Genomic DNA, 12,830 nt, shown 5'->3' with positions numbered 1-12,830 from the left:
TCTATTACTATATAAAATAATTATATCTGATAATAAAAAATATTCATCAAAGAATTTTGGGCAAATATCCAGGAACAATGACTACTGAATTTTCATAGATATTTTCTTTCATTTGCAGCTGCTTTGATTAGTGTATTAGTAGCATCCACTACCTTTTTGTGTTTGATTAAAGGCAGTTTAGGCTAAGCTTAGCTAATTCCCACATTTTCATACTCAGTAATAATTCTGGAGAAAACCATAGGGGTCTATTCACCAAGCTGCCGTAGGCAGCCGAGTGACTAACCGACCCCAAGTGAAGTTCAGCTATGCACTTCAAGCTGGTACAGCTGATTCCAGCCATATATCGGCTGAAATCAGCCGTACATCGGGTGGTTTCGGTTCGGTTGAACATGTTCGGCCGACCCGAAGTGCAGAAGGAGTTCGACTCAGCCGATCCAACATTTGGATCAGCTAAGCCAAAACCTCCGGCAGGCTACTCGCTGCTGTTCGGTCTATTCTCATAGATGCCGTACAACAGTGAGTAAATAGCCGAATGTCGCGAATGAGCGTCATTCGGCTCGGCTGTTCTGCTCGGTCCCTCTGTGGGACCGAGCTGAATAGAAAAATAGTTGAAAAAGTAGAAAAAAAAATTAGAAAACGATTGTGCGGAGCTGGCAGTGACAGCTAGCTCCGCCCAACTGTTTTCTATTGGCCGGGCGGTTCTGCTGCGGTAAAAAAAAAAGGAGCACACCATAGGAATGCATAGCTAGATTCCTATTGGCTATTTCACTTTGCAATAGCCAATAGCAAACTAGCTAATGCACCTGCCCTCTGCTGCTGTCAATCAGCAGAGGGAAACCTGATGGAGAACTGCAGGTCCCCCTCTTCTGATTGACAGCAGCAGTGGGCGGGCGCAATAGCTAGTTTGCTATTGGCTATTGCAAATTGAAATAGCCAATAGGAATCTAGCTATGCATTCCTATGGTGATTTCTGTTTTTTTTTGTCTTCTGACGGCAGCCAATGGATCCGATGTCAGAAGAAAGAAAAAAGTGTTTCTCTCCTGGGCAGCCGGGAGCCTATTAGACTCCCAGAGCGTCCGGGGGGAGGAATGACAGATAGCGTTCCTGGTTACCAGGTAACCAGGAACGCCATCTGTCATTACACACTGAGAACACGGAGAGGCAGATCTCAGAGTGTAATGACAGCGTCCCTGGTTAGCTGGTAACCAGGGACGCTGATCTCTCTGCAAGTGGCCGGAGCCAGCCGTGAGATGACGGCTGGCTCCGCCCGGCTGTCAGCTTAGTGAATAGACCCCATAGTGTTTTCAGAATTGTCTAATAGCCAATATTTTTGCTCATCATTATATATTCTCACATTTGTAATGTTTCATATATACATAGTTACATAGTTACATAGTATTTGAGGTTGAATAAAGACATATGTCCATCAAGTCCAACCCATTGTGTGTGTGTGTGGGTGTAAAGATCCTCGCGTCATCTCGTTTTTAGGAGTACTTGTACCCCTGTATATTACCGTTTCTCAGGAAATCGTCCAAAAGCCTCTTGAATGATTCCAGACTATTAGCTGAAATCACTGCTTGCGGCAGTGAGTTCCAGACCCTAACCGCGCGAACTGAGAAGAATCCCCTACGCCCCTTGTGTTTGAATTTTTTTTCTACCAGTTTTAGGTGGTGTCCTCTAGTCTTTGTTACGGAATTTATCGTGAAGAGTTTATTGCTAATGTTGCTATGACTATGGAACATTTTGTATGTGAAAATCATGCCCCCCCTTAATCTCCTTAGTTCCAGCGTGAACATATTTAAATTTAGTAACCGTGTCTCATAGCTCTGGTCCTCCATCCCTTTGATGAGTTTGGTCGCCCTTCGCTGGACTTTCTCCAGTTCAAGGACATCCCCTCTGTGTACCGGTGCCCAAAACTGCACCGCATACTCCAGGTGAGGCCGAACCAGTGATGTGTAGAGTGGCAATATTATAGACTTATCCCTGCAAGACATTCCCTTCTTGATGCAGGACAGAACTCTACTAGCTTTCCTTACCGCAACCTGGCATTGTAACAGTAGGCACCATTTACATATCCGTATTTTACGATTAACCTCCCTGGCGGTAATCCTGAGTCTGGCTTGGGGTGAGTTTTCAATGCTAGTAGCGGTAACCCATAAACACCACATTTCCATGCAAAAAATTGTACCGCTTTTGGTACAAAATTCCTGACATAATCATACTGCCAGGGAGGTTAATAGCATTCATTTTGCGTTTTGCCACAAAATGCATGAAAAAAACACATACAATTTTAAAAACGCAAAGGTGTGAATGGAGCTTGAAAATGTATTTACATAATATTATTTAGCATACGTTACAAAATACAGTGCAATATATATAGATGCATTTTGAAAATTTGGTGATTTGTGCAGGACTATCATTACTACACTATATAATAGCACTCCCTTCTGTCTGATCTGTCATTGGAGATCATATAATGTATATGAGTATGATCAAAGACTACTGTTAAAACTCAACCTGATGTGGCGGCACATCACATGTACACATAATTATAAAGATAATCTTTATAAGTCCCCTAAGTATTTTTCCACAACTCCTCTGGATCTATGTTTGCATTTAATGAACATTTTTTTACTATACATACCTTTTTCCAGGTGTCTTTTGGATATTTTACTTTGCTCCCTCCTAAGGTCAATGAGCAGTCTTCAGTGCTGCAGAGAACAGCATGCATGTTGTGGCATGTGTTTCATTGTCTGCAGCACTTGTACTATGAGCTCCGGGCAATATGATGCCATAGGAAGTAGACTGGTGCTAGAGGACAGATGAAAAAGCCGAAGGTGATTCACCTGCTGACGTAACCTTTTTTTGGTACAGAGGTAGATATTTTTTTAAATGTATATAAATGTATATAATTGGAGCTGGGCTTTAAAATAAAGTGCGAAACCCTTGTGGTACCTAGTACTATCTGTAAATCCTCAGATCAATTAGCTGGTTCCTGTGGAGCTCCATGAATTCCAGACTTTTATACATAAGGCCTTGAACATAATCACCATAAAGATCCACCCCTGAACAGAGATTGCTTCAGTTAAAATTAAGGCTGCGGAAATTAACGATTAATTTCTCGCTTAATCGTTAAACCTTTGATCGATTAAAATAATTTTGATCAAAAATAAAAACACTCACCTCTGCTCCGGCTTCAGGGAGTCCCATCGGAGATCTGGTGACGTCATGGACATCGACGTCACCGGACTCCTCCCCCTTCCCCAAGTGGCTCCGTCGGCAAACGAAGGGAAGGGGGGAGAAGTCCGGTGACGTCAATGTCTGGATTAGTGTGATCCTAGTTCATTTTATTACTTCATTGCTGTGCTGTATGTGTATAGGCCAATGTAGTTGGATCTGTATGTGCATTATAATTAATCGAAATTAATCGATTAAAAAATGTTTTGATTAATCGAACACAAAAATCGTAATCATTACCAGCCCTAGTTAAAATATACCTGTCATTAAAAATGTTTATTGGAATAGACCTTCAACAATATGACACAACAACCCACAAAAACAAAGTATGGTGAGTCCTTACAAAACCATTGGTTTTATAGTTTGGACACTTCCACATAATGTAGCAAAAGTAGGTGTTAGGAAGAGTAGAAGGCCACCAATTAAGCTGCTGGGGTTTGGGAACCAGCATCAGTTTTGCACACCTAAGTACAGGCACTTTTGACTTTTTGGCTTAAAATGCAACCTCTCACCTCAATACATGTTCTTGCATGCAGGGACTAGCTGCCACTATAGCGGTTGAACCAAGAGTTCCCTACAAAAAAGGAGGTAAATACATATACTGTATTTCCTACTGTTTGCACTGCTAAACATAACTTGTAGGAGAAATCATTTCCTGATGTCTCTGCAGAAACCAACACTTCCTAGAGTGTTGATCTCCTGTGTTCTCTGCTGCGTTCAATGCTTACTTTTACTGACCCAATATCAGTGTTGTGTCATGTAGTCATGTGGGGCGTCAACAGGAAGCACTGTGCAGCGTTGCAGGGAAATGCTAAGTGCTGGAATGCTATATGTTCAACACCCAGCACTGTAGTTATGCCAGCACAGATGGAGTGATGTACTGCCCTATATTATGGGTATGCAACCTTGGCTCTCCAGCTGTACTGAAACTAAAAATCTCATAAGGCATTGCAAGCCACAGGCATGACTCCCAGAGGCAGAAGCATGATGTGATTTGTAGTTTCAGCACAGCTGGAGAGCCAATGTTGCCTACCCCTGCCCTATATAGTACCAGTCAGCAGAGGAAAAGCAGCAATGCAGGAGCTTGTGCTAAAGGAGAACTATGGGGGTTAGGGCTTTTCCCCATAGTTCCCCTAAGGGTAACAGGAGGACACAAACTAGCGTCCTCCCGTCACCCTAAGCTCAGTATACCGCAAGCAATTAAAGGCATATTTTATTACAAATATACTTTATTGCTGCTCATGTAAACATCTGCAATGTGTAATCAGAAGAGCCTGTCGACTCTGAATGGCCACCTGCTCCAGAGTAATAAAACAGAGTTAAATTGAGCTTTCATACTACTAAAACCTTACCATTTTACATAACCATTTAAGTCTGTAGAGTCCTTCCATCTGAGAACACACCCAGACCTGTAGCTGCCATGGTCTGCTGTCAGTTTGACAGTTGAGGTTTGCTCGGTCTAGCATAGCTGCTTAAAGTGGCCCTATTAGTGGGTCTACAAAATCACAAAGAAACCTATCTATAGGGGAAAAAAGCATTATAAATACCACCCCTTTTGTTAAAACTTCACACTGTAGCTGATCGAAGTTGACTCCTTAGGCTTGCTGAGTAGAAGGTACATTCTCTGGTTGCTGTGGTTCCTTCTGCTGAACCCCAGTCACTACCGACACAATAGCCCCTAGCACCTATCCCGATTCCACACTTCCATGTGTGTGAAATAGCATGTCAACCTCTAGCCTCTGTGGTTTCTCCCAACATGCCACTATTGTGTCCTGCAGTGACTAGTGGTCAGCAGGAGAGACTACAGCAACCACAGGGTGCACCTTCAACAATCCTAATGAATTAAATTTGAACGGCTTCATTCGACTGGGAGTTCTGCTACAGTGAGAAGTTTTAACAAATGGGACAGACAAGCGGGTATGTTAAAAGCTGCTTTCCCTATTGCTTTGGGTTACTTAAAGTGACGCTAAACTCAGGAGTTAAATCTCAAAAATGCATTTAAGTTCTTTAACTATTAGCAAAAATGTGTCTTATTTGTGTATCAGTCGGCTGTAGATCCTCAAATCATCTCTGAATTGGTACTGACACTGTACTTCCTTCTGGAGGGTGGCTACTTTTGTTTCTCATGTCTCAATACAAATTGGTAACCTAAACTTGAGATTGTAGTCTATCACAGGAGTGAGCTTGGAGTGGTAGCTAATTTACAACACATGGGGAACAAAAGTAGCCCTCCAGAAGGAAGGACAGTGTCAGCAGGAATTCAGAGATGATTTGAGAACATACAGCTGAGTGATACATTGTTGTTAATAGGCAAGGTACTAAAATGCATTTTAGAGATATAACTCCTTTAGTGTCCCTAGCGTAACCGCTAAAATGTTCAGTTTTAGTGGACGGGCTAGTGTTTTGTGACAAGTACGGGGAAAGCACATTGAACTGATTATTTTCTTTTTACTTTATTTGGAGTGTACAAATGTTTACACTCCAAATAAAGTAAAAAACAATAAATAAATCCACAGTGGCGTGGTGTACTGTACTGCTGTTTCTTAGACCTTTTGTGCTAGACAGTGTGCTGCCAAAAAATGCATCATGTCTGCATTTTCTTGCAGCGCACTGCACATTACACTTTGCACGCTGTTTGGCAGAAACAGGTGTTTCTTTTTAGTGCTTGCTACAGTAGCAACAAAAGTTGACACACTGTGGCTTGTTTTCACACAGAAGTATGTTCTTTAAATAGTATTTTCTATTCAACTTATTTTAGTGTATGTAAACCCCAACAATGAATGTCTCAAATTTCCTCCCCTTTGGTCTACCATATATACCATTGAATGTTTTTTGTTATATCTTTTGGATAAGTGCAAAAAATACCTGTTGATTTCTGAAGAAATCTTGTGAGCTGATAACTTCCTGTGCTCTCTGCCTGTGCCGCAGGAGGGGTTGAGGAGATGAGAAGGGGGGGAGGGAGGAAAGTTTAGGAGTAGGAGGGAGGAAAATGAGAAAAGGTCAGTGCTTTTTGTAGTGCATCAGAAATGAAGTAGGCAGGGCTGACACCATATGCTTTGGAATTTAGAGCAAATATACACTGAGGGTAATTTACTAAGATTGGAGCAGACACAATCTTGAGCAGCTGTGCATGGAAACCAATCAGCTTATATCTTTAATTTTCAAAGCTCAATTGAACAAGCTAAGGATAGAAGCGGATTGGTTACTAAACACGGCTGCTTTAGATTCTATCTGCTCCAGTTATAGTAAATTCCCCCCATTATGTTGTCATGTCAAAGAGGAAGGTAGGAGAACAATACGGGGGTTATTCACAAATCTAGCTGAAGGATCAGCAGTACCTATTCACTATAGCCCGTACAACTCCTGAAGGTGGACGGGCGGCTTAGCCTAGCCGAAGGCATATGCTCGGACTCAACTAAGCCAAAATGACAGCCGAAGCAGAGCGTACGTCTCCAAAATGACAGCTGGACGAAGCCAGCTGTAATCTCTCGGCTGGCTCCACCCAGTTGTAATGACAGAGCAGCGTCCCCAAAAAATGACCTGAGGGCGCTGAACTGTCATTAAACAATGACAGCTGGGCGGAGCCGTCCGTGACATCACAACTGGCTCTACCCAGTTGTTATTCATTGGCCGGGACCTGGTAGAAGACTCTAGCAGGTGCTGGCCAATTGGAATCAGTTGGGCGGAGCTAACTGTCACTGTTAGCTCCACCCAATTGTTTTTTTGTTATTTTTTTTCTTTTTAAAAAAATCTTTATTTTCTTTTTTATATTTTAACATTTATTTACATTTTGAAAATCAATTTTTCAACTTTTTAAAAAAAAACTTTTTTCATTGATTTCCTATTCTGCTCGGTACCACAGAGATACCAAGCAGAATAGCCGAGCTGAATGCTACTTGGCGGCATTTGGCTATTCACTCACTGCCGTTCGACCCCTATGTGAATAGGGGCGAACGGCGGAGAGTGAGCTGCCGGAGCATCAGCTCAGCCGATCCAGATGTTGGATCGGCTGAGTCGAAATCGTTCTGCAGAGCATGTTCGGCTCACCAATGTGCAGCCAAAGGCAGCCGACGTGCAGCTGATGTCAGCAGATGTACGGCTGAAATCAGTCGTACTGAGCCGGAGTGAACAGCCGAACGTTGTTCGGCTCACTTCACTATGGTTTGGTTATTCAATCGGCAGCCTCTGGCAGCTTAGTGAATAACCCTGTATATATCTGGAACATCACAGTTATATTTCTGTATTTGCAGCATTTTTAAATGGTTAAAACATGGGGAAATGTGCATGTACTCGTATTATAGGGACGTAAAAAATATGTTTGTTTTTTTTCATCTTGCCTTGACATACGCTTTAATATTACTTACTAGTAATAACTCCTATTACTAAATGAACTGATATAGATGCTTTCTGCACACCTTACAGCTCTCTGACCAAAATAGATTTTCCAAATTGTGACACTTTAATCTGTAGAGTTCTTTCCATGAGAAAGAACAGCAGGCTATTGTGCAAGTGTATTGTACAAATGTCTCTCTACACTTAATTTTCAGGGTCATATTTCCCATCTAATAAAAAGAGCAGAATTAAATGCAAAGTATAGCAGCCCAAACTAACCAAATACAAGTTTACTGATGCCAAATCATTGGTGGTGAATTCTTCTGGCTGCTTCTAGTTTCTGCACTTTACTTTCCGAATAAGTTTATACTATATGTATGGGAATTTTTACATAAATTTTTGTGAATAGTGTTCCTAGCTCTTTTCCATTAAAGTAACTAATATGATTTAAGGGCTTACTGGTCCTTTAAAGAGAGGCCCAATATCAAGCTTAATGAAGAAATAAAAATCCGTTTCTGATATGGAATTGCCAGATGATTGGAACGAGAACCAAAGGGCAGATTTTAGTACACCAAGTGGAAGGAAGAAGGATTAATAAAGCGGGAAGACGCTCATTGGACATAGACTTAATGGGGCTCAGGTAGGTCTTTATGAATATGATTTTATGATTTACATATTCATCTTGGATTAAGAAGGGGGATGTGTCTGATTGTAATGAAGTATGACAAGAAAACTGCCATCAATAGTGTGCAATAGAGGGGAAAACGAGAAACCAAGAGAAAGAAGCAAATGATTATGAATGGTGGTACAATGGGAAATCTAGCTTACAGTTAACCTACAAAATGCACATTTTATTACATGCTGTTAGAGCACAGCCATTTGGAACGTACACAGTCAATATAAAGTGGCTGGGACCAAATCAAACGTTCAGTTATGCTTACACAATTCAAATAAGGCTTTGGGGTGATGATCAGACTAAAGGAAATTGTGTATTTTCAATATTTATTTATTAAATGCTAAAAAATGGAATATTTATCTTTTTAACGTTTCACCTTTTTATGTGTTGGATGTACCACAATTAGAGCATCTCATCTTAAACACGGGAGGTGAATTCCTCTATATGAATAGAAGCAATACAGTGCTGACCTCTTATGTCACTATGGTAGTAATGGGAACAAGTGCATGCAGAGCTATGAACAATTACTTCCACTAACGATGCAAAATATAAAGGCATCAACAATAAAAGTATTTAGTAAATACAATAAAACAATAGATTTTACAGCAGGATTATAGATTTTTTTTATTCTTTATTTTGAAAACGTTTTCAGAAAACACAGGTAAGTATAAAAACAACAATTAGAATAATACATGACCAAACATAATACAAAACAGGATCCAGGTACAGGTATCTGAAAGAATGTGTCCACATCCCTGACCCTAATAGGGACAATTGCAAAGTGCAGCCACCAGCTGGGTTATCACCCTGTATACCTGGGACCCTCAGGTTCCATTTGAAAATACCAAGGGATGGAAGTACATGAGAAATAAATAAATAAAAGAGTACAGAGTGCAGGAAAAAAGAAAAAGGAGCAACAGCACGGAACAAAGGACAACCAATCAGTAATAGAAATTCAGTAGGGTGCTAAACTCTCGTGAGAGCGTGCAGTCCAGCCAATAGAACCAGATCTGTTGAAACTTCACTTCTTTGTGATGAAGAGCAGTGATCAGTTCTTCCATAATTCGTATGTCTTCCACTTTTTGGAGCCAAAGTTTGAGTTGAGGAGGGTCAGAGTGTTTCCAATATAGTGGAATGCAGACTGTGGCCACAGTTATCAGATGGATCAGGAGAGAGCACTTGTAGCGGGTCTTAGAGAGCGGAGATGGAGCACATCAGCCGGATTATCAGCCAACTGAACACCAGTAAAATGGAAAATAAGATGCAAGACAGAATCCCAATGTCCAGAAAATATGTAGGATAATACCAGCCTACTGCCTGCACCTCCAATAAAGGTGAGAGCATTTTGAGAACATCTTGTGTAGAGTAGTAGGGACATAATACCACATAGTGAGAATCTTATAGACTGACTCTTGAATAGAGCTTGAAACCAAAGTTTTGCTAAAGAAAAAGAGAATGTATTCCCTTTGTGCAGGTGTAAAGGCATGGATGAATTTATTTAAAACACATTATTCTATTAACATAGTATCTGGATTTGTCTTTGTTTTAGCCTCCCATAATCCCCTGCATATTAGAATTCAAAATGGTAGAGGGCAGGGCAGTACTGTGAGCCAGGCAGGCTCTGTTTGCATTGCACAGTGCTGTCAGTCTAACACAGACAGCTGATAAAAGGAGAGACAGAGATGGCCTCATTGGTGTCTTGCTGCTTCTATTGTAACTATCCAATCACATCCTAGAGCAGATCCATGACCAACATATTTTGCTTTAATGTAGAGATAAATACTATGCAATAACTTACCTGTTGAATGATGTTTCCCCTTTGCACTGATCCGGTCTGCTTACATTTTATATTAAATTGCTTTTTGAATACTTTTCTCAATGTTGTCACATGACCAGAAAGCTCCGCCGCTCCAGCTCATCTCTCTCTCTCTCTCTGCACCTGGTCGACCTGAACTCTTCCCCTAGTTGTCAACACCAGGAGCTATGGATGCCAGAGGGATGACATAGTTATAGGGCATTCAGCACTGTTGTCAGGCCTTCACAGAGCTTGGATCAGTCAGAGCTTTGCAGTCATGTGACTGCATAGAAAAACTTAATTTAATTTAGAAAGCAATTTAATTTAAAATGTAAGCAGAGCCAAGGAAAGCATCATTTAATAGGTAAGTTATCGTGTAGCATTTCTTTCTTTAAACGCAATGAACAAAATTGCGGTCATGGACCTAACTTTGCTGTCTGCCAGGGTTGAGTGCTTTTCAAAACTGGCTAAACAGATTTACAAATCTTTTGGCAGGTAAAACAGTTTACATGTATATTTCAATTGTGTATTTCGCTCTTGCCAGCAGTTTTGCTTTAAGTATATGTGTATAAAAAAAATGAATGCAATAGGTATTATGGAAAAATCTTCCAAACTAACAACCTGAAATCCTAGAACATTGCCGGGTTTTGTTAAAAATATAAGTAATCTTTATAACAAGGTATTATTGGCAAAGGCTGAACACTTGTATAGTTACACTCATTTTACTGTCATACTGCTGCATTGACAATTTGTAACTACTGATTTTAGCTCTCTATATTGAAAACTTGTAATTCTTATAATAAATATTTTATCTCCTCTCCTAGTGAACAGATATACACAAAGTAACACATCAGCTGTATTATGCCCCTCCGGGAGCTTAGTGGTGAGTCATTTCAGAAAGCAGAATGCACTGCCTACAGTATTTCAAAACACGCGTCTACATACTGACGATAACAAGCATCCCAGAAGATCTGCACACTGGTAAAGTGCAAATTAAATTCCCAAAAAGTTTTTAGAATACTGGTCATTCTTTGGGATGAGCTTAAGGTTCAGATTGGCCATGAGTTTGACCTGCACTCAAATTGATCTTAGTTAGGGAAACTGGCACATTAATGTGGCCATTCATATTGTATAGTAACCAATTACCAAACATAGATTTTCTGGCCGTTTAATTGTGGTCATTTGGTTTAAAAGGGACAATTATGTCGGTTTTCTTATGTGTCAGCTCCCTGTGTTGTTTGCAAGGAGAGATAGTTGCTGTAATACAGTTCTGCTAACATGTGATATGTGGAACGCTATATAGTGCCGTATTGTTATACATAACTATGAATTGCAGGGTCCCATGCTATTGTGTATCCACCTCAACTTCTCAGTACATAGACCCAACAGTACTTTTTAGGACTACCATTTTGTGTTTCAGAAACAACTTCAGTTTTTTTGAATTTTTGGTGACTTTTTTTGGAGGGAGGGGTTTACTTAAATAGAATTTTGCTAGGGTCAATGGCAATTGTGTGGCTCAATGGTTGTCTGCATCCACCCTGGATCCATTCAATTGCCTAAAAACTTTATGCTAGATGATGTCTCACTTTCTCATCTCAGAAAGTTTGGAGATATGGCATCTTCCAAGCATGCGTTAGGGAGGAATAGTATGTTTCCATGACACCCTCAAAGATGGACCACTCCCCTATGAACATATATTTATTTATTTATTTTGAGTTGGAACATATACTACGTGACTGTGTCCAGCTCCCCATGCACTTTGTTTTACAATCCCTTGCCTATTAGCCTTAAAAATGTACAGGATGTTTCTCAAGGTTCATCACCTATTGACATCAGTAGGTTTTAGATTACAGTTTCCAATTTCTAGATTTCAGGATGAGTTACATACACATGGCTGTTAAACTTGTAGTTATCTCTATTTCCTCTAGATATACCCCCACCTGCCCTCATGTCCTCTACTTCTTACTCCGGGTGCCACCTTGGGAAGGTTTGTGTCTAATGAGACCATCTTGGAGATGCAGACTAGTGATGAGCCGAACACCCCCGTGTTCGGTTCTAACTCGAACTTTCGAACATGGAAAAAGTTCTAACTCGAACTTAGAACTCAATGCAAGTCTATGGGAGTAGAACTCGGAAATTTAAATGTCCCCATTTTGAAGCCTTATATGCAATTTATTGGCCATAAAAAGTGTATGGGGATTCGAACATGCAGCCCATCCTTAATGCAGACAGCCATAAATAGGATTGGCTGTGTCACAGAGGTGCTGAAGTGTTAAGATAGAGAGAGACCTGTTTGTAAGTGAAAGGAAGACATAGAGGCAGAGACAAGTTTTCTTTTTTTAGGAGAGGACTTGGCTGTCACTTACTTAGATACTATTGTGTTTCAGACTAATACCACTGCAGCTTTTTCTGGAACTCTAACAGGACTATTCACAAAATGGTGGAGATTTTGGAGAAGGTAGGAGAAGTGAACATAGCTGAACTTGAAAGTGAGCTGAATTGGAGAATGTTTCCAAAATCAGCTATTTTGGCCTAGACTATTCACTTCTCCTGCCTTCTTCAAACGCTTCTCCCTTTTGAAAATAATCCTGTTAGACTTCAGTCTCAAGTACTTGAAAGAGCTTCACAATCTAGTGGTCTTATGGCATCGCATTGCGGCCAGAGGGCGTGGCTACGGTACCTTTCACTTCAATGGCCTGTCACGCCCCCTCCTGCCCCACAAAAAAGTGAGCCGTCTGCAATGCTGGCCAGAACGCACTGCATCTGGTGTGAACAAGGCCTTCGTGCCCT

Source organism: Nanorana parkeri, unplaced genomic scaffold (assembly GCF_000935625.1).
Source record: "Nanorana parkeri isolate BGI_ZX_2015 unplaced genomic scaffold, ASM93562v1 scaffold213, whole genome shotgun sequence".
Classification (NCBI taxonomy): Eukaryota; Metazoa; Chordata; class Amphibia; order Anura; family Dicroglossidae; genus Nanorana; species Nanorana parkeri.
This window is presented reverse-complemented; position numbering follows the sequence as displayed.